Source organism: Neolamprologus brichardi, chromosome 12 (genome assembly GCF_056152115.1).
Source record: "Neolamprologus brichardi isolate AB-2024 chromosome 12, ASM5615211v1, whole genome shotgun sequence".
Taxonomy (NCBI): domain Eukaryota; kingdom Metazoa; phylum Chordata; class Actinopteri; order Cichliformes; family Cichlidae; genus Neolamprologus; species Neolamprologus brichardi.
The window spans coordinates 10,841,878-10,863,616 of NC_142115.1; the positions used below are offsets into that span (position 1 = coordinate 10,841,878).

General features: G+C 40.6%; 2 long non-coding RNA genes and 1 pseudogene across 2 annotated transcripts; all 3 read right to left on the reverse strand.

The window, feature by feature from the left end:
• Window positions 1–515: 515 nt before the first annotated feature.
• LOC148100163 (uncharacterized) lies at window positions 516–1,338 on the reverse strand. The gene is made up of 3 exons (XR_015719805.1): window positions 997–1,338; window positions 677–813; window positions 516–590 (listed from the first exon to the last, which is right to left on the reverse strand). It is a non-coding gene; the product is annotated as an uncharacterized LOC148100163 (long non-coding RNA).
• Window positions 1,339–9,802: 8,464 nt separating this feature from the next.
• On the reverse strand, window positions 9,803–17,345 carry LOC148100164 (uncharacterized). Its single transcript, XR_015719806.1, has 5 exons — window positions 17,302–17,345; window positions 15,652–15,683; window positions 14,664–14,695; window positions 13,394–13,420; window positions 9,803–10,858 (listed from the first exon to the last, which is right to left on the reverse strand). It is a non-coding gene; the product is annotated as an uncharacterized LOC148100164 (long non-coding RNA).
• A 2,371-nt stretch (window positions 17,346–19,716) lies between these two features.
• Window positions 19,717–21,136, reverse strand: LOC148100165 (uncharacterized; annotated as a pseudogene).
• Between the last annotated feature and the right edge of the window lie 603 nt (window positions 21,137–21,739).

The window sequence follows — 21,739 nt, forward strand, 5'->3', positions numbered from 1 at the left end:
GGGTACTCTTCCTTTAAAAGAGCCGAGAGCCTTCCTTTCCACTTCCTCCATGTAAAGGTTGGCTACAATAGGTGACACGGGGGAGCCCATGGCGCAGCCATGTTTTTGTCTGTAGAAACCCTCATTGTATTTGAAATATGTAGTGGTGAGGCAGAGGTCTAACAGTGTGCAGACCTGATCAGGTGTGAAGTTGGTCCTGTCTTCCAAGGAGCTGTCTTCTTGTAGTCATTTTCTGACAGTCTCCACTGCCTCTGTAGTGGGTATGCAAGTGAAGAGAGAGACTACATCAAAGGACACCATGAGAACCTTCACAGACATAACACAAGGGAAGACTTTTGATTTAATAACTAAGCTTAAAACAAGTGTTACCTTTGAATATTTGTGGGAAAAATCTGATGCTACCCCAAGAATACAAAGCCACACTGGAAATGATGACAGGCTTGCAGCCCTCTGTCTTCCTGGAGTGAGGTGCCTGATCAGTAGAAGTGAGTTGACAGAAGTCGGTGTCTAAGAGTGGCCAAACACTTATACTCTGTCCACTTTTGTAGAGTCTAAGAAGCTGGAATGCAGGCACACTGGACGAGCTTGTTCTAAAAAATACAGAAAAAGGAACATTTTATTTGTGTTAAGGCCTAAAAACTACAAATAAGTTATACAATGAACAATATTGAAATACCTTATAGGTGCTGCAGGCCACATAACCAGAATCCAGAGCAATCTCACACTCACATGATGGTGAGGAAAGACATGAGCTCTGCAATGAGGTTTGAATGTCTCAGTTGGGACACTGAAGAACTCAGAAGACAGCAATACCTGCACAGAGAGACAGAGTAGAAAAAGCATAGATTTGTAATCCATAATGTGAATTAAAACTCAAAAAGTGTCAACAAGTATAATCATTTGAGTGTGGAATTATTTATGCAATAAACAGGATTTAAATAAATTAATTGAATTAAAAGCACTGACATTTTTTTTATCAAAGATAAAGAATCATACCTCTCTCTGCTCTGAGGATCACTGAGCATCTCTGACAGGAAATACAGTTTCCTCAGTATCAGTCATAATTGATGGTCTCAGAGGTGTGTAGTGTGGCAGCATGATGATGGTCTCCAGATCAGGCAGGAGGTCAGGTGATGGGTGTGTCATCTTCTCCATTGAAGACACACTGGTATGGCAGTTCATAAAACAGCAGACTCTGTGTGGCATGTAGTTATCTGTGCAGTCCAGCACTGATGGATCAGGTTTGGCTCAGCAGTTCATGAAGATGGTGTTAAGATTTTGTTGTTTCAGCTGAGGATGGTGAAGTTTGAAGGTTTTGCCACAAAGGAGACTGTGCCCTGTCTGAAAAAATACATCTACAAAACAAGTGCTTATAACACCACCCACCCAGCTCAGCCCCCAAGTTTCTATGTAATGCTGTTATGGGGTTTCGGTTACTAAGTCTAATTAGTGCATCAGAAAGCGTGGGCTACACCTAAAGCCCACACTTTCTGATGTCTTTGTTTATTTGCAGCTTTTTCCAGCTGCTCAGAGAATTCTGACTTGGCCTTTATCCACCCAAACCCAAACCCACCCGGATAAAGGCCAAGTCAAACTCACACACCATACCAGCATTACATAGACACTTGGGGGCTGAGCTGGGTGGGTGGTGTTAAACTGTAGTCGGGAACATTCAGAAAACTATCCATGTACTTCTAAATCAGTTTTTATACACATGCTGTAAGCTGTACAAATGTTTTTCTCTACATAATGTATCATCATAGACATCTCTGGTAGCCTAAAGATAGTTTAAAACCTTTACATTTTTTTACCTGTAAAACATGATAAGCAAAACCTCATTCATCACAAAAACTTTTGATTCTACAAAATCTACTATAATCAAGAAAATATAATTGTCTGTATTTATTCATCTGACTCATAATAAATACCTGCATTTATAAAAAGATTTAGTCATTTAAAACATGAGAATAAAAAAAATGATGTTGGTTTAATAAATGTTGCAGCACATTTCAGATCAGAGGTGCATGATAGCAGATGTTCCCTGCTCTGCATGAAGTTCAGCCAATGATTTGGTGAAATGATTAATAACATTGCAATAAGAAAGGGTCTTCTGACAGACAGAGTAGGGAAGACACTTTTTTCAATGAAAAATCTTTTTCAGGCTCTACAATCAGTAAACTCTGTAACAAACATGATCTGTAATTGTTTCAAAACTCACCAGACGACTTCATGATTGGCTCAAGGACAGGACACAAAACACAGGGTTGTGGTAACTGTAATATGATCTCAGGACACCTGAATTGAGACGCTGCTGTGGCTGAGAAATGAAAATGAGGTCAAGCAGGGTGTTCTTGTCTGTAGTGGCAGAAGTGATCAGCTGTGAATACCCTCTCGACTGAAACTGCTCCAGAATCTGTTTTCTTCCACTCTGTAACTGGTTCTCATTAAAATCTCCACACACAATTATTGGGTGACAGTCCATTATTTCAAGTGAATCTAAAAGACTTACCAGGTTTTGCATGAATGGTGTCAAACTGTAGTCTGGAGGTCTGTACACAACAGCAATGAGCGCAGGGAATGGAGCCTGAACCTTCAACACTAAAAACTCAAGATCAGTGACATTATGCAGATACTGTTTTACCTGAACCTGAAAATGATTCCTCAAATACACAACAACTCCACCACCACTTCTGCTGGCCATGTGAGGAAAGTTTGTGTAGGACACATGTCTGTTGCGTTTGAACATGGTGTAGCCGTCCAAATGAAGACTATCTGCAACAAAGGAGCCTTGGAGGTGAGACTCAGTGAGACACAAAACATCTGCTAAACACATTTCATGATGACTCTTTATGTCACTGATGTGAGATGGCAAACCCTCCGTATTGTGATGGATCAGTGTAAGAGTGTCAGGTCTGCTGGCTGTTTCTCTGACCTGAAGAAGAGGCATCATTTCCTCAACACTGGCTTGTCTCATGGTTTGGAGCGCTGCAGTTACCTCGGGATTGGCGTAAATCTTGTTCTCATCCAAGTCCTGTAAATACAATCCACTGAGAGACGTCACCCTGCTGAGAGCAACATAAGCCATACCTGGTTCAAAAATGTTCTTCATTGAAACTACAGCTGTCTGTGTTGTAAGACCCTGAGTTTTGTGAATTGTGCAGGCGAATGCTAGCTTTACAGGAAACTGTCTGCGTACCGCTCCTTTAAACTTCAGACTCTCCTCTGCTCTCTCAATGTAAACCAGATCATCAGATGCTGCATTAGCACTGCGGTTGCTTCTTACAGGCTGCCGGTTGTCCATTCTGAGGCCCAGTTTAATTATTTGTCCATCATTTTCAGATCTCACCACCTTTACCAGTATACCAAAAGCACCATTGACTAAACCGTTTAGTGTGTCCAAGTTTCTGGTCAGCATGACTCGAGCTCCTTCAGCGACGTTCAGAGTGTCGGGTAAATTATTTCGCCCACCTGTAAATGGTTTGTCTCTTCGTGCCATTCTGCCTGTACGTTTATCCTTCTGGAAATCGTCTGCAGTGATGATTATGATGTTTGAATGAAGCTTCTTCAGGGTATCTGTGTTATGGGATTCCACATTCTTGTTGGTGGCATAAATGTGTAAGACCTCAGTTGGACATTCTTCTGGTGCAGTCACAGCCTGTGACAACAAATCTCTGTCGCACTGAGAAAGCTGGTCTGTCTTTTCTTTCACTCTAATCCTGTTCAACATCTCTGCAAAGGCAACATCATCTTTCTGACGCATGATCTCGGTTAGAGTGATCATCTGAAAATGTTCCTGCCATAGGTCAATCTGTTCTGGATCATAAACACAGAGAGGTTTAGACTGTCGCACTGGTGGCAGCTGGTAAAAATCTCCAACAGCTAAAACTGACATTCCACCAAAAGGTCTCTGAGTGCCTTTGATTTGTTTCAGTCTTGCATCCACATAAGCAAAAAGGGGTTTTGAAACCATTGAAATCTCATCAATAACAATAATTTCAGCATTCATCAGCTCAGATCTGACTTCATCCAGTTGGTTACCAAGTCCTTGAATGGGTGGTTTCAGACTCCTGGGTAGTTTCAGTAGAGAATGTAATGTAGAGCCATTGATAGAAAAAGCTGCTGTACCGGTAAATGACGCCAGTAAAACAGTTGGATTTGATATGTCAGCTTCTTCTGCATTAGCAGGCAGTCTGCTCAGGATCTTTGATGCTTCAGAGTGAATACATTTAATCAGATGTGACTTTCCAGTTCCTGCACCACCGTTGATATAGAAGAAAAATGGATCTGGGTTCAAACCACAAACTCGCTGAATACACCAGTCTCTTATGGCATAGAACACGCAGGCCTGCTTCTGGTTCAGATTCTGATACATTACACGTACCACAGCTGGATCTACTGCAGGTTGTTCTCTGATGGCTCTGATCTCTGTTACAGCATCAGACTGACGACTGTAGTCGGGAACGTTCTCCTGTTCGTTCTCATCATCATCATGTCTCTCAGGAAGATTCTCATCACATTGCAGCCTCACAACTTCAGATTCAGGAGCAAGATTACACCATTCATCGATCACAACGTCCCTATTTTGTTCAAACTCTTCCAGTGCACTCTCAATATCCTCAGAGTTCTTCTCATACTTGTCTTTATTTCTCTTTACTATCCTTTTCACAGACTCACTGTGGTCTGAACATGGAAGTCGTACACAACCTGAGTTGTAGAAGGACTGATAGGTTTGGAACCCTTGTGGTTTCAGTTCCTGCTCTGATCTGTGTGGAAGGTAAAGTCTCAACAGTCGACCATAATATTGCTCAGGATCTTTTTCCTGTGAACAGTGGTAATACCTGATTATAGCTGGTTTATCATTCTTTCGCCTTTGTACAAATCCAAGCTGGTTTAGAAGAGGAAGCACATCTTTTCCTTCATTTGGACCACTCACCAACCTGCACAGGGCAGCAAAATCAGCCAGTGACATTTCCTCATATTCTGGTGTCTCAGGTCTGCATTTGTATTTATCACTCAAACTTGTCATCCAAATATTACAACTGTCGTGTGTTGTGCTTTCCAGGTAGCTCATCGGGCGACTCATTTTTACTGGGTTATCATCTGTTGGTACAAATACAACACTGCGGGAACATTTTTTCATTTTTAGGCCACAGACTCGAGTCACACACTCCTGTGCGCTGATTTCTCTCTTTTTTGAGTAAGCCTGCATCACAGCTCTCATTTCATCACATTCATTGACCGTGTTCTTTGCAGAGTTATCAAGAACTGTCTTCAGGTATTCAGAGAGGCCAGATTCTTTCTTCGTTATATATTTACAGAGGTATTCTATACATGAATAGGCATTCAAAATTAATGAGACATCTAAATTAGAGTTCCAGGCTTCAAGCAGGTTAGGGTTGTAATTGTTGATCCAACAGTCCTTTGGGTCACGTTTCAGAATAAGAGCTGTTTTCTTGTTTATGTCTTGGAGGCATTGTTCATACTCATTCATTGTCAAGTTGCATCGTGACAGAATCTGCTCTATGGTGAGGGAAGCAGCTTCAGGTTCCTTCAGCAGGTTCATCAAAGGTCTGAGTTTGGCTTTTGCAGCTTCAGTGTCTGAATCCTCATCCTGTCTCACAATCATTGTTCTTGTGGCTGGTGGTTTTGGAAACCCAAATCTACAACCAGAGTTCACACTCTTAAAGCATGTTTTTGTGTGGTTTTTGCTGTGCTTTTGTAGTTCACTGACTTTTTTGTGCAGTTCAGGTTGTTTCTCTGGATCAGGGAGTTGAGCTGAGATGTATCTGTCCACAAAGTCACAGACAGTTTGGTCATCATCCACATCTACTTCTACCTTTTCTCGAATCCACAGCAACATGTGTATATGTGGACTACCTCTGTGCTGGAACTCAACTCTGTAAAAGTAATCAATGATTTCACCAAGGGGCTGTGCAGGAGAAAAAAGCAAATCTCTGAACAAAGCCTCAACACGCTTATCAAACATTCGCATGGTGGTTACTGGATTTGATCTTAGGATTTCACACTTTTCTGACCAGTCCAGGGCTTCAAAATCAACCTCTTCACCTTGCTGTCTCTTTATTGCTTGAATCACTTCAGGCCATCTCATCTCAGCAGCAGAGAAAGTGACAAAGAACTGAGGTGTTCCTATTTGACGAACCATACTGAATAAATCTCTGGTAGTTTTCTGCCAGTAAGCTGGAGTTCCTCTGAGTGGCTGCATAAATCTGATTGCATCTTTATTTCTTACCAGCTTCTCTACTTCTGTCTTACTTTGTAACATTCCTGATGTGATTTTGCGTCCATCTTTGGTCATAGTTTTACCTTTCCTTAGCTGTATTGTCATGCTGGAATTAGCCAAGTGTATTTCAGTGACAAACTGTGAGAAAAACAGGTAATTTGTATCTTTAGCAAATCTTGCATCAATGTTGAAAAGCCTTGACTTGAAGTAAGCACTCGGTGTGAGCTTGAGACGTCTCTTTTCATCCAGTGTACTCTGACCAGTAGGAAACTGCACAGGAAATGCCATGGCTTCCAAATGAGGAGTTCTGAAGAAGCTAACAGGATTGTTTCTTTCTGCAGGAGCCACACAATATGTGTTATCACTGAAACAGAGAATCTCTTCCGAAATGTCTACAGGCTGCAGACAACTTTCTAGAGCAAAACCTCCATTGTTTAAATCACTTTCTGGTTCATCTGGATTGATTTCCTCTGGTTGTTCATCACAGGATTGCATATTAATATCTTGGTCACTTTCAGACTCGGTTTCACACAAAAGGGCATCTTTTTCATACTTGTCGATTTCCATTAAATCAGCTTCATCATAATCATCACTTCCCATGCTGGCTTCATCACTGCTGTCATCATCAGGTAATGTTGGATCACAAAGCAATGCATCATCTCTGATAACAATATCTGTGTACTGTGGGTGAATCTGTTTGAGTTTACACAAGGCTTGAATGAGTTTAGACCAGGTGACAGTCTGGAACAGCTGATGGCCTTTGTAGCACAGTCGTCTTTTCAATTTCACCCTCATTATCTGTGATTGGCTTCTGAGTCTGGGTAAACATTCAACTGTTTGTTGGACCTCAGATGGTACACACACCACATTACCACGTATGAGTCTTTGTCTGCCCTTTGGAAGTGGAATAATCTTAGCAAATGGTATGCATTTGGCAATCAGATGTCTCTCCAGAATGTTGAGATCACACAGTTCAGCTGGAATATCCTGCAGTTCTAAACCATTGACAGCAGCAAGTCTTGGCATGCATCCACTTTTGAGGGAACTGTGACACGTGTGACAGATATACTCCTTTTTTCTCTCAACAGGAAAGCTGCAGCGATCATTACATGCTTCATCACACACATGAACAAATTTACCAGTTAGACACTGCTGAGCTACAGTTTGGTGTTTTGAGTAATTTTCTCTTTTGCAGATTTTCACCTGATTAGGAAAAGAAGCTTTTAGACAAACAGTACAAACATAAGATGGTGCTGACTTAATATTTGATCTGAAACGAGATATGGCCTCATTCATTAAAGTGTTATCTGGATGACACTGTAAACTTTCAGCTGGTCGATGCATCTGGCGATATTTTCGTTTTATGTTCATTGCACATCTGACATTATGCATCTGTCTGAAAGAAAAAACGTTCCAATATTTTACTCTCATTCGTTCTCTCATATTGTCCTTGTGTTGTTGCTGAAATTGTTTCTCTTCTCCATAACGCTTGGTCATGTAAGATAGTTTTTTCTGTTTAAATTCTTCGCTTTCTTTATATAGGTTATATACATATGTCCTCATGTAAGCTTTATGTTTCTCTCTGAATCCAGCACAAGTTCTGTATGTTCTTCTTATACGCTCTTTCTGCTTATCTCTGAATATGGGAGACTCTCTATACGTTCTTGTTATACGTTCCTTCTGCTTATCTCTGAATATGGGAGACTCTCTATATGTTCTTGTTATACGTTCCTTCTGCTTTTCTCTGAATAGGGGATTGTCTTTATATGTCCTTATGACACGTTCTCTTTTTCTCTCTCTAATTTTAGCACTTTCTCTATACATCTTTCTCAAATGTTCTCTGTGTTTCTCCTTATAGGTAGCATTTAATTTATACAGTTCATTTTTGTACAGACTCCTTTTCTGTCTGTGATCAGGATCATTAGACTTCCTAGTTGAGTTTTTTTTCTTTGTCTTGAAGCTTTCATCAAACCTGTACATCTGCCTTTCTTTCGTCTTCTGATTTTCCTTTCGTTGTGGTACTTTTTGTTGGGTCAATAATCTTCTCCTCATTTTTTGCCTTTGCTGTTTACTATATTTCAGCAGTTTATCTGAGAGTTCCTCTGTTATCTTAGTTGAACAGGAGGCAGTGCTTGAATCATTCTGAGGAACAGAATCTGGTGTTACCGGAGTTTCTCTCACAGAAGATGCAGAGGTTTCCTTTTCAAAATAATCAGAAGGATGATGGTTTTTTCCAGGAGCAGCTGTCTCATTTGAAGAATCAGCTCTGGGTGACATTACTTCACTGGTTAAATTCTTAATCACAGGTTTCCGTGTCTGCTCAGTGTATATTTCGGACTTTAATTCATGAACACGTTCATTTAAAGCTGGTCCTGGAGCACTTGTAGCTGTTTGTCTGTTTTCGGTGGTTTGATTAGCATCTCTTTTGTCAGCAGCGTTTTCACTGTGAAACTCGATGGGCTGTAGCTCATAAGTGCAGGTTGGTGCGATGCTAAACATTCGATACAAACGTTTGATCCTGTCAATCATGTCGTTAAGACGTGTGAATTTCAACATAACTGCAGTTCCACCACTTACACTTAGCGACAATGGCATTCCTGTAGACTTACGTGGGTGAGGGTCAAAATATGCATATTCACCAGAAGTCAGCCTGCAAACTGCGATGACTGTTCCTCCCATGACTAGCAAAGCGTAACGAATGTCTGAAACCAAACACTGTAGTCCCTGTTCAAGGCTCGGAAGATGATCTGTACCATCGAATGTGCCATAATGAGCAAACTGAGACATGTCCACTTGATACTCTTGTCTGCGGCTGGTGACCACTGAGGGAAGCTCATCACAGGCTAGAAACACGCTGTTCACAAACCTCTTTCTGGCATCTGAGTACACTGCATGGCCTTTGTCCAACACACGGTTAAGATCTGCTCTGGTAATGAATTCATCCTCGTGTAAGAATGACAGGAAAATCAAACTGTTAGCCATGCATTGCTGATTCCGGTACTTTCCATACTTAGGAGAGGCCTGGCTTCGGGATGCACAGATACTACTCACTCGTGGATGACTTTCAGTGTTTGTAACTTCTACATGAGACGGTCCTGGACCATCATGCTGTGTTTGTACAGTTACCTGGGGTTCAATATGGATTACCTGCATAACTTCAGGCTCTGGGACAGACACTGAGGGAACACCTCTCTTTACCACATCTGCATAAGACACTGTGGCTGTCTGAACACTGCTCTGCACTTCTGTGCTGGGAAAAGTTGAAACACACACCTTTACCTGCTCACTGCTCTGAGAAACATTCACCTGTTCTTTCTCCTTCTGACGTCTAAGCTTCTGGGACTGCGACCTTTGACCTTTTCTTGGCATTTTGCTGAAGTACAACCTGGAGCTTATATGTGGTTATACACAAATATAAACAAAACTCAACCTTGAAACACAGAAAAACGTATAACTCCTGAAGTTACTGTTAAATCTGAGAAATGTACTATTATACTACTTTAAAATGTTTTTTATGAATATATAAACAGATGTTAAAAAGCTGATTTGTACTCCAAACTCAAAATAAAGGAAATTCAATGTTCTCTGGAAACAATTTGGTCCGTTTTATTGTAGCTCTTTTAGAAACGGTATAATTTTACTTCTTATATATTTTTAACCAGACTGGTAAATAAATACAACTTCTGTAAAATGATATGCAGAATAAATCTCAAAAATCAACAGGCTATAATAAAAGTCTTAGCTCTTAGGGAGTTTATGTAAATCTTTCAGATATCTAAAATTTAAATCAAATATATGGAGCTTTGGTGGTGTGGTGATAAGATGACTGGCGATGAGGATTCTTCAGCTGGATGTTCTGCAGCAGTCAGGAAACAGGAAGTCTGGGTCCTCAGGCGCTTCTCGATGACAATACTAACTGAATACTTACACTGAGTGACAAAATGGGTTTGTCCTTAAATAATAATACTATAAACTTGCAGTCAAATGTTATAGCCAATGAGACAGACTAGAAAAATGTATTTGGATCTAATTTATTATTTATCTGAATGTATGTATTACAAAATAACCAGATTGTCTTATTACAAATAAACTTTTAAAAAGGTGATATTTTATATAATTGATCAAAGTAAGCCAAACTAGCAGTGTTAATTCCAAAGTCTAATGCAAAATTAAAATGACAAATGTAGGGCTGTGTAAGTAGTTTCTACTATAAGTTCTACTGTACTGTAATTCTACTACTGTAGCAAAATGACTGAATGTGAGAGTTTAATGACAGGAAAGAAGGAGCAGTAAGAGCAGAGATCTCTCAGAATTCTGTAACAGATAGATCAAGTACTGGTAACTTGGATTTCTGAAAACTTGGATTCTCAAAACTGGGATTCTCAAATTAGATAGAGCAGTAGAGATAGAGGGATACAAGATGGAATGGCTGTCAAATTAGATAGAGCAGTAGGGATAGAGGGATACAAGATAGAATGGCTGTCAAATTAGATAGAGCAGTAGAGATAGAGGGATACAAGATAGAATGGCTGTCAAATTAGATAGAGTCGGGAGAGTGATAGGATGGACAGAATTGCTTATAATGATAGAGAGAGAGGATCTTCTGCAGCAGGTCACCTGTAAGACACAAAAGGCCTGGAATTAGTCGTATTTCCAATATGCTTGGATTTACCATATTCTTCAGACTATATGGCACACCTAAAATCCTGTCATTTTCTCAAAAATATACAATGTGCCTAGTGTATTGATTCTGGTTATGCTTACTGACCTCGAACGGGGTTTCTGTGGTACACAGCGCTCAAAATTCTGTCAAATATTTTAGTAAGACTTCTGTAAGCTACAAAGCTGCGCTGCTTGATGTATTGTCAGAGCATTATGGCTACCATAGTCAGGACCCTCGCAGAGTAATTTCTACGGTGCTTCAACATAACATTATGGTGTGTGTACAAGGACCTGGCACGTGCTAAGAGACATGCTTATGAAGCAGATTTCAAACTGATCAACCCATGAAGAGTTGATGGATTTGTGGATGAGGAGTGAACTGAAAAAGTGAGTGTATTGTTCTGTATTTTACAACAATAAACAATAAACTAACAACAATAAACTAAGTCTATAAACTTACACCAAGATGTGCTGCTACAATCACTTACTGTAAATATTATATGGTCCAACAAAACCAACACACTGAGGTTAGAGCAGACAGTTTCAGGCCACCTGCTTTAAACACTTCAGATCCACTCAACTTACATTTATCCCACATAAAACGTGCCTTAATCCCCAAAATTCTCAAATCCCTGTGTCTGTGTGTACTTGCTTGGGACAACAGTATATCATAATATCTGGGGTTCCATTAACATAAAAGTAAACCATTTACTCTGTATGAATTTTGGCAAAATGAGAAATTTGGAGACAGCTAGTTTCTACGCAGCAGTTTCTACATATTTCAGTCACATTTGGGGCATGTTTGACACACAGCAATAAGCACTCCCCTAAATCTATGATAAACTTATCATAGCTGATATTAAGGCCTAATTAGCAAAATTTAGTATGATGATAATTTCTTTGTAGATCATTTCATGATAAAAAGAACAGAAATGAGTGCTGTATCTGAGCTGTTGCATGTAAGATCTTTGCTGGAGATTCCCACATTTCTTAAACAAACAAAGAAACAAACAAACATGACTTTCAGACACAGTTCATCTTTTGTAAATTAGGCCAGGATTATTTTCAAAAAACAGCCTTGATAAAAATATCAGGCCACTATAAAATTTCTTATGTTTATGTTTTCATCCCACCTATATTTTGCAAGTCATTATGACAAATTACAAAAAGCAGTTTTCAGGCAGTGATTTAAGGGAAGAAGCTTTTGAAATCCACAATGCCCTACCACCAGTGGTCTCAAACTCTGGTCCTTAAGGCCTGGTGTCCAGAAACATTTCTGTGTCCCTGTTGCAACACACCTGAATAACATTAGTAGGTCATTAGCAAACCTCTACAGAACTTGACTACATGCTGAGGTGGTAATTCAGCCATTTGATTCATTTTATAGCAGCTCATGAGTGAATGAACATGATGTAATGAAAGTACTTTTAGAAGTACATTTTTCCAAACACTTAAATTACTTAAATTTTAGTAGTCTTAGGGGATGCCACTTCAGCATACAGTCAAATTCTATACTCTTACTAATGACCTACAAATGTTATTCAGGTGTTTTGTAACAGGGACACGTGGAAAAGCTTCAGGACACTGGCCCTTGAAGAGTGGAGTTTGAGACCCCTGCCCTATGTGAATACAGAAATTGTCTCTAAACTGCTAGTCGTGAGCTGCTCTAATGTGAAACAGATATAGTTCTGTAAAGGTTTACTAAGAGATTTCTAAGGATTTGGAGACCCCAGAAACAAAAACCCTCACAGATGTTGTAGCTGAACAGGCAAAAACAAGTTGCCTAATAATATCTCGATGATAACCAAGAGCTGTGCTGACTAACTGCACTAAACTGAATCATCTATAGTGAGAGAAAAACACCAGCATTAAAGTCAAACATGGTGCTGTTACTGTGATGTCCCAGAGTTCCTTTACTACTTCAGGACCTTCAGGACCATCAACTCATCAGGTCCTGAGCTTAAGTTTAATCACACTTAGGATTTGCAGCAGGAAATTGATCTGAAGCACACAAGCAAGTCCAATTGAATGAATGAAACAAAACTCTTGGTGTAAACTAATCAGTCTGGACTTTAATGAAATTAAGATACTTGGTATGACTTGAAAACCCTATATTGGGCCTTAATTACGACTTTTTCCTTTTCTTTTTTTGCCTGTCCTGTTTGGATCTAATTAAGACAATTCTGAAATTATAGTGGACCAAAATCCCCCAGTGATGTAAACCAGTCATTACCAGTTACTGTAAATGCTTGATGGTAATTGTTGCTATCAGGGCATCCACAGCTGGGTATTAGAGACCAACATGTTTTTACATTAGACCAGGTTGTTCTGGTTCAAAAATGAAATCATCACTTTAAAACTGCTTTTTGTATTTATCCAGGTCATCCTTGTTAGATGATTTGAAACATGTGAAAAAAGCATAAACAAAATAAATCTGCAAGGAAGAAAGACCTTTCTCAGCACTGTACCGCAGACAAAACCTTTACTTACCAGACTTGAGACGATCAGATCAGTATCCTAGAGAAAGGAAACAACACATCAGATCACTGTTTAATGACTTACACTGTTGAACCTCTTCACACACAATCCAATTTACTGTGACGTGAAATAACTAGTGAAATCCTCAATTTCTTCAAGCCTTTATGAACTCACTGTAGTCTAAAGAGGACAAACTTTAGTTACAGAGTCTCACATGGCAATAACATGTGTAATAAAGGCATGCATACTACAGAAGTGCAAAGAAGAGGCAGCAATATTTGTTGGTACAGATTATGGCTTTTTAGCTCCATCATTTTCTATCACAAGTCAGTGCTTAATAAAGTGTGAAAAAAACCACAACTGTTAACCTCATTTCAGATGAAAAATGTTGAATACCATTTAAAAACAAACAAACAAACAAAAAAAATTATAATCAACGGAAAACCTCATCAGGTTTTAGTTCTGATCTGAATATTGAAATCCTAAAATACATGTAAATTTTGACATGTCATAGTAACAACAGTGGCACACCATTTTTGCAATTAAAATTTCTTAAAAATTATAATAAAAAGTCCTTCCATTGTACCTGTTGGCAGGAATCTTTTTGTATTTTGCAATATTTCCCTTTTATATATAATTTTCAAACACATTGTATCAAGCAAATTATTAAGAAACTAATTTAAACTTAGTGTATATAAATTACACACAGGCTTTAACATACACAACATTGCCTACTCACAACTCTGGTTCTCTTAGTTTTTTTTATTATTGCTTAAATGTTTAACCTACCACTTCTATTCACTCAGGCAAAAATACTTCTATAGTGGTCTGACTTTAATGTAATACATAAGCAGAATATGAGTGAAGATATAAATCAACAACTGTGGTGCTCTTAAGTGTTTAAGCTACCACTTACACTAACTCACCTAAAATGCGTTCATAGTTGTGTCTGCTACGTAAATCCACAAACAAACGGAGAACACGAACAACTGTATAAAAACAGTTGTTCGTGTTCTGTATAAATATACTGTATAACAACTGTATAAAAACAGTTGTTTGTGTTCAAACATAAAAATCAGACATAAATGGCCTGTTAAACTTCAGGGACAGTCAGAGGTCATGTGTGGGGCCTTTGCTGCTACAAGGTATAAATTCTGACCATTTGTTTTTTCCCATCAGTAAATGGTAATGTCACAAAAACCAAACTACGTTAGGTAAGCTGCTAAACATGTTACACAGTGACAATGTCATATTACTGCAGTTACAATTGCTGCTTACTTACCAGCAAAGGCAAAACCGAAGTTCTGTTTCACTCTGTGTAACAAAAGAACAAAAATACAGAATCAGGCAACTGAAATCAGCATCAGAGTCAATACTGCATCACAATCTGTAGTGAAAAAGAATCTGTTAAATTCTTTGTTTACAACAGCTTTACTATAAACACCCCATCTTCTCTTTCTGCACCTTATTAAAGATTTCTGTCTTTACTAAAGTGATGTGTCGTTTTATCCATCTGCAGTAAGCCACAAAAATTCCTCATTAACGTAAAGCTCTAATACTTTGGTGCTATTACATAACACAGCAGATACCACAAGCAATGATTTGCTCGCACTGCACACTTGATCAAATGATAACATCATAGTTTCAAAGCATGCAACAATCACAAATGATACTTGATACTATAAATGCTTGATGGTAGTTCTTCGTATCAGGGCTTCCACAGCTGGGTATTAGAGACCAGCATGTTCTCACATTAGAACAGATAGCTCTGGTTTGGTTTTCTCTGCTTCATACGTGAAATCATCACTTTAAAAATGCTTTTTTGTATTTATTCATATCATCCCTGTTAGATGATTTGAAACATGTGACAAAAAAGCATGAACAAAATAAATCTGCAAGGAAGAAAGACTTTTCCCAGCACTGTACCTCAGACAAAATGAACTCATTTTAGTCTAAAGAGGGCAAAATTTAATTGCAGAGTCTCAAATGGCCTTAACATGTGTAATAAAAACATTAATTACTACAGAAATGCTTTGATAAGCCTTTAAAATTAAAATTAGACATAAATGGCCTATTAAACTTCAGGGACATTTTTAGGGACACTCAGAGGTCTAGTGGGGGGGCTTTACTGCTTATAAATCCTAAATGTGTTTTTGTCACTGAGCAAATGGCAAGATATCACAAAAAGCCAAACTATTGTATGTAAATTTCTAAACATGTTACACAATCCCAATTTCATATTGCTTCAGTTACAATCACTGTTTACTTACCAGCACAGGCAAAACCAAGCTTCTATTTCACTCTGTGTAACAAAAGACAACGAGCAAAAATACAGGATCAGAAAACTCAAATTAGCATCAATACTGCATCACTCTCTGTTGTCAAAAAGATTCACTAAACTTCTTTGTTTACTACAGCTGGAATACAAACAACAACTCTCCTCTGTTTTCTTTGGTCTACATCTCATTTAAGATTGCAATAACACTCATACATGAAAAACTGCACGATATATTTTTAAGGCTTTAATGTTTAAGGTGGTCTGCATTCAAATTCAACTTCCTAAAATATTATCAACTGCACATAGTATCATTAAATATGCTGTAGTTTTAAAATAAATATCTATGTACCATACTAATAATAATATACTGCCATATTTTATTTATGTGAAGGTGGGCTGATGTTTATTTCATTAATTTTCCACAAAGTGAGAATTTAAACTGTGCTGCAGATTTAGGTTGGCACAAACAAGCCTTTGTTAAACAGTTCTTACAAATTAAAGTCTCCTGTTTAGGTGTTCCTATTATTCTTGGGCTATGTCCACATGTACACGGGTACTTTTGAAAACGGAGATTTTTCTATGCGTTTGCACCTTTCGTCCACACTTAAACGGCGTTTTCGGTGACTGAAAACAGAGATTTCTAAAAACGCTTGCCAGAATATTTTTGAAAACTCCATTTTTGCATTTATGTGTGGACAGGAAAACGGAGAAAACGCAGCAGCGCCTTTTTTTGACGTCACACTGTGCGCCACGTTATTATTTCGGTGAAATGCATTTCTACAATACTGTTAATTGTACTCGCTGCAGTGTTTAAATGCTTACATATACACACAGTTACTGTCCCCCCACACATATGACTCGGTTCTGCTTTTATGCCCCATCTTTGTTTGCCATTTCCCACCGAGGCTTCTAGACTTCTGATTGGCCAACATTTCTACAGGTTAGGAATATATCGCCATCTGTTGCTTTGGCATGTTGCCAGCAGCGTTTTCCTTCATTTCTGCATTTACGTGTGGACGGGATTGTTTTTTAAAACGAAAACGGAAAATCTCAGTTTTCAAAAATACCCCTGTATGTGGGGACATAGCCTATGTTTAATCGTCAGTTTCTCCCTCCCTCCTTTCTCTTAATTAACCCACAAGACCTGGACAAAGGTGACTCTTTTTCTCCCGTGTTCGGTCAAAGGCGGTAAAATGGCTCCTTTGATCTTGCCGACAGCCGAAACTGAATCTATAGGGTTCGTTAAAAACGTTACAGCCTAAAGAATGAGGCTGTTTTAACCAACTGATTTGTGAAGAGAGCTAACTGCACCTTATTTAACAGACTGAAAAACAGGAACACACCAAATGTAATTAATAAAACAACACAATAACCGTGGTTTACAGTCAAATGAATTATCTTCATTTCACACTGGGCTCATAAGAGCGCTAGGGGTTAGCATTGGGTTGTTAGCGTTAGCTCATCAAACACTGCTTTTACATACAAAAATGACAATTCTCCACTAAAAAGCAACCATTGTGTTACTTTAATATGAGTTATACCTCGGCTGGCTTTATAAATCACCAACAAGAACTCGTTAAATCGCGCAAACAGAGTATAGACATTTAGGAGAGGAGAGGAGAAGCAGAACAGCAGCACTTACCGAGAGCGGACTCAACAAAGTGTGCAGAGAGGCGGATGTCAGCCAGTCAGGTAAAAGATGAGGCGTTCACGGGTAGTAGGAAATTACAGTATTACACACAATGGGCATTGTAAACATTAAAAATGTTAAATATTTTATACAATATTTATTTGCTACAGAAAAAAACTAGCAGAACTTTAATTCTATAAGTTGAATAAATATTATTAGAAGGCTCTTCTCCTGAACACCAACACCAAAGAGCTGGTGATAGAGTTCACCAGACAGAATACTATAAAAAGCAGAAATACTATAAAACGCACAAATACTATATTAAGCACAAATAATATAAAAGGCAGAAATACTATAAAACGCACAAACAGTGGCGGTCCTAGCCTGTTTGGCGCCCCGGGCGAACACTCCCTCTGGCGCCCTCCTTCCACCCCCCCACCCCCCACCCCCCCCCCCCCACACACACACACACACATATAAAACATATTAAGGATTATACATTAACATAAAACTGTTGTCGGAACCATACCATACATAACCCCAGGGCAGCTGTGGCTACAACCGTAGCTTGCCTCCACCAGTGTGTTAATGCGAGAGTGAATGAATAGTGCCATTGTAAAGCGCTTTGGGTGCCTTGATAAGCGCTATATAAATCCAATCCATTATTATTATTATTATTCATTATTAATAAAGTATTCTGATTCTGATCCTGATTGTTTCAGGATGACCTGCCATTATCCAATGACACATCTGCTTACCTGCATCTTTTGCTTGTTTCTCCTCCTCTTCTTTTCTATTTTTTCTAAACTGAGGACCTGATGGCTTTGAACTTTTCTTGTCCATCTTACATTGGTTTTAATTTTGCACTCCAGTATGAACACAAATCCCCCAACTCGAGGATCGCCACAACATAACCTAATAGACCTACACCTTAGTTCACAGATTCACTTTGTCTAGGGTTTATTTCTGGGATTTCACACAACCCAGGATTCAAATCATGAATACATAATGGGCTTGGATTTACAACATTATGAATGAAATGTGTTCTATTTGGAAGCAGCAGGCCCCCCTCCCCTTTCGATGGGTTGTGTGTAAGACTTTAAATAATCAAACTGTAAATTATAAATTTTCAATTGTTATTGATGTTATTGATTTTCTTACTCTTCTTATATTTATTGTTTGTTTACTTGCACTGCTGTAACTGGTCATCTCGTCTCTCTATATACTGGACTGTATGTGGCGGAGATGACAATAAAGTTTACTTTGACTTCAGCAGCGAGCAGGCATACCGAGGGCTCTCGCGCTCACTTTTCGCGTATAGAATTTCGAAAAAACATTGGCGCAAATTATAAGTCTGTATCATAATGTCTGGTATTTTCGTGTTTGTTGTTTTGTTTTTATTATTATTATTTTGCGAGTTGGTTATTAGATGCCGCTCCAGCCAGCCAGAGAATCCCCCGCTGCCCCGCCCTCTCCTCCCTGTGCCGCAAGCAGCAGGCGCACCTCACAAACGGAGGGCGTCCTTACTCCCAGCAAATGAGCGATAGAAAACCGATCGGTGCCTATGACATTCCCAATATGCGCTGGCTGATGTGGGGTAGCATGAGTACGAGCAATTTTTTATTTTTTTTTGCCGATGCCCGTTATGCCGCCCCGGGCAACAGCCCGTGTCGCCCGTATCAAAAACCGCTACTGCGCACAAATACTATATTAAGCACAAATACTTTATTAAGCACAAATCCTATAAAAAGCAGAAATACAATAAAAAGCAGAAATACTATAATTTGACAGAAATACTATGTTTCAGCACAAATACTCTGGTTTAGCACAAATATTATAACATAGCAGAAATACAATTATATAGCAGAAATGCTATATTTAGAAAGAAAAATATAATATAGTAGAAATACTATAATTTAGCAGAAATACTATATTAAGCACAAATACTATATTAAGCACAAATACTATATTGTCACGGTATGGCATGGCAAACCGTGGGGGGTGTGGGGAAGGAGGACCCAGGCGCGGTGCTCTGTGTATAAACAGTGCGTTTATTTACAGTGTGTGGAAATAACAACAATAAATTCCCGTGCTTTCCCCAGACTCCCGTGTCGTGTCTTCTCCCAGTGTTTGTGCTCTCCGCTCCCGTGTCTCAGCACTCCCCGTGCTGGCTGCTGTCTGGCACTCCACCCCTCTCCTGGGGACACAATAGAAGCAGCCGTCAGGACACATACAATCGCGGGCATACACACACACTAACCAAGCTCAGACCCAGAACCCTGACAGTACCCCCTCTCTAAGGGTCGGCACCCGACGACCCCAAAACAAAAACAAAACCACAACCAACCCAGGGCGGTTGGCGGGGGGTCCAAGACGGAGGGCCAGAACCAAAACAAGCAAAAACAACAAACAACAAACCCTCCCAGGTCACAGTCCCAAAGTCAGACCACGCATCCCGCAGCGGCGAAAAAAAAAGAAAAACGCCACAAAACAGTCTCAGGCGGCCTACCTCGGGTCCCGTGATGGCAGTAGGACGCTTCAGGCGGCCGACCTCGAGTCCTGTGGGGGCAGCGTTGCAGCTCCGGCGGGCGGCCATGTGTCCGGCAGCAGCGGCAAAACAGTCCCGAGGGCCTGCCACTGATAAAGTGGCGGCGAAACTGCAGCTCCGGTGGCTTGCCACGCGTCCAGAGGTGGCGGCGCCGTACATCCGGCGGCCTGCCAGAGGTCCGGCAGTAGCGGCAAAGCGGTTCCGGTGGCCTGCCCCGGATCCAGTGGCGGCGGCGCTGCTCCCCAGGCGGCCCGCCCCGGGTCCAGTGGCGGCGGCGCTGCTCCGGTGAGCAACAGCGAGGAGTGGCACATGGCCTATGAAGCGCTGGTCGCTGACGTGGATGCGCTGGACATGGATGGCGTGGAGGTCCCTCCGGCACACTGACCTCCAGTTCTGGCTGAGCGGGTCTCTCCGGACCTCCGAGCTCCTTCGGTGGCAGCGCGGGGTCTCCTGCTCGTCGCTCTCCTGCTCGCTGAGCTCCCCCGACTGCGGCTCCTCCCGCTCGCCGAGCTCCGGCGCGGGCTGCACCTGCTCGCCGAGCAGCGGCGCTGGCTTCTCCTGCTCGCCGAGCAGCGGCGCTGGCTTCTCCTGCTCGCCGAGCAGCGGCGCTGGCTCCACCGGCTCGCCGAGCTCCTCCGGCAGCGGCGCTGGCTCCACCTGCTCGCCGAGCTCCTGCTCGCCAAACTCCTCCGGCTCGCCGAGCTCCTGCTCGGGCAGGGCGAGCTCCTCCGGCTCGCCGAGCTCCTGCTCGGGCAGTGCGAGCTCCTCCGGCTCGCCGAGCTCCTGCTCGGGCAGGGCAGGTCCGGGTGGCGACGTAGCAGCCGGTGAAGAAGATGGCAGAAGGGTGACTGCAGGCGGATGAGATGACGGCGGTGCCACAGCTGCAGATGTTGAAGCAGCGAGTGGTGTGGAGACCTCTGACCGAGGTGATGTTACCTGCGCTGTCGGCTCGTCCACTGCAGACACAAACACAGATGGTGAGGGAAATGGAAAATTGTCCGTACTACTCACCACAGCCGACTCTTGAGAAGTTCGTGGATTAGGCTGCGGTGAGGAAAGCCGGCGGCGCGAACGTCGTTTCCGTGTAGACGTCGGGGCCGGCATCTCAGGCTGTGAATCCACCAGCGGTCCGGGCCGGTGAGCACCCTGAGGAGGAGAGTGGAGGTGGAGGGTGGAAAGCAGGAAGTCCAGGACAACTGGATTGAGGGAGTCCACCAACCAGGGGAATTTAACAAGCGTCTCCACATATGTACAAGCATAGAGCAAAAGGGGAAGTAACACCAAAAATACATAAGATATAACTAGTCCATAACTGCTCAGGGATCCTGGGTTGCTCAGACCCAGAACCCTGACATATATTAAGCACAAATCCTATAAAAAGCAGAAATACTATAATTTAGCAGAAATACTATATTAAGCACAAATACTATATTAAGCAGAAATACTATAAAAAGCACAAATACTATAAAAAGCAGAAATACTATAAAAAGCAGAAATCCTATAAAAAGCAGAAATACTATAATTTAGCAGAAATACTATAATTTAGCAGAAATACTATATTAAGCAGAAATACTATATTAAGCACAAATCCTATAAAATGCAGAAATACTATAAAAAGCAGAAATACTATAATTTAGCAGAAATACTATATTAAGCAGAAATACTATAATTTAGCAGAAATACTATATTAAGCACAAATCCTATAAAATGCAGAAATACTATAAAAAGCAGAAATACTATAATTTAGCAGAAATACTATATTAAGCAGAAATACTATATTAAGCACAAATCCTATAAAATGCAGAAATACTATAAAATGCAGAAATACTATAATTTAGCAGAAATACTATAAAAAGCAGAAATACTATCATTTAGCACAAATACTATAAAAAGCAGAAATAC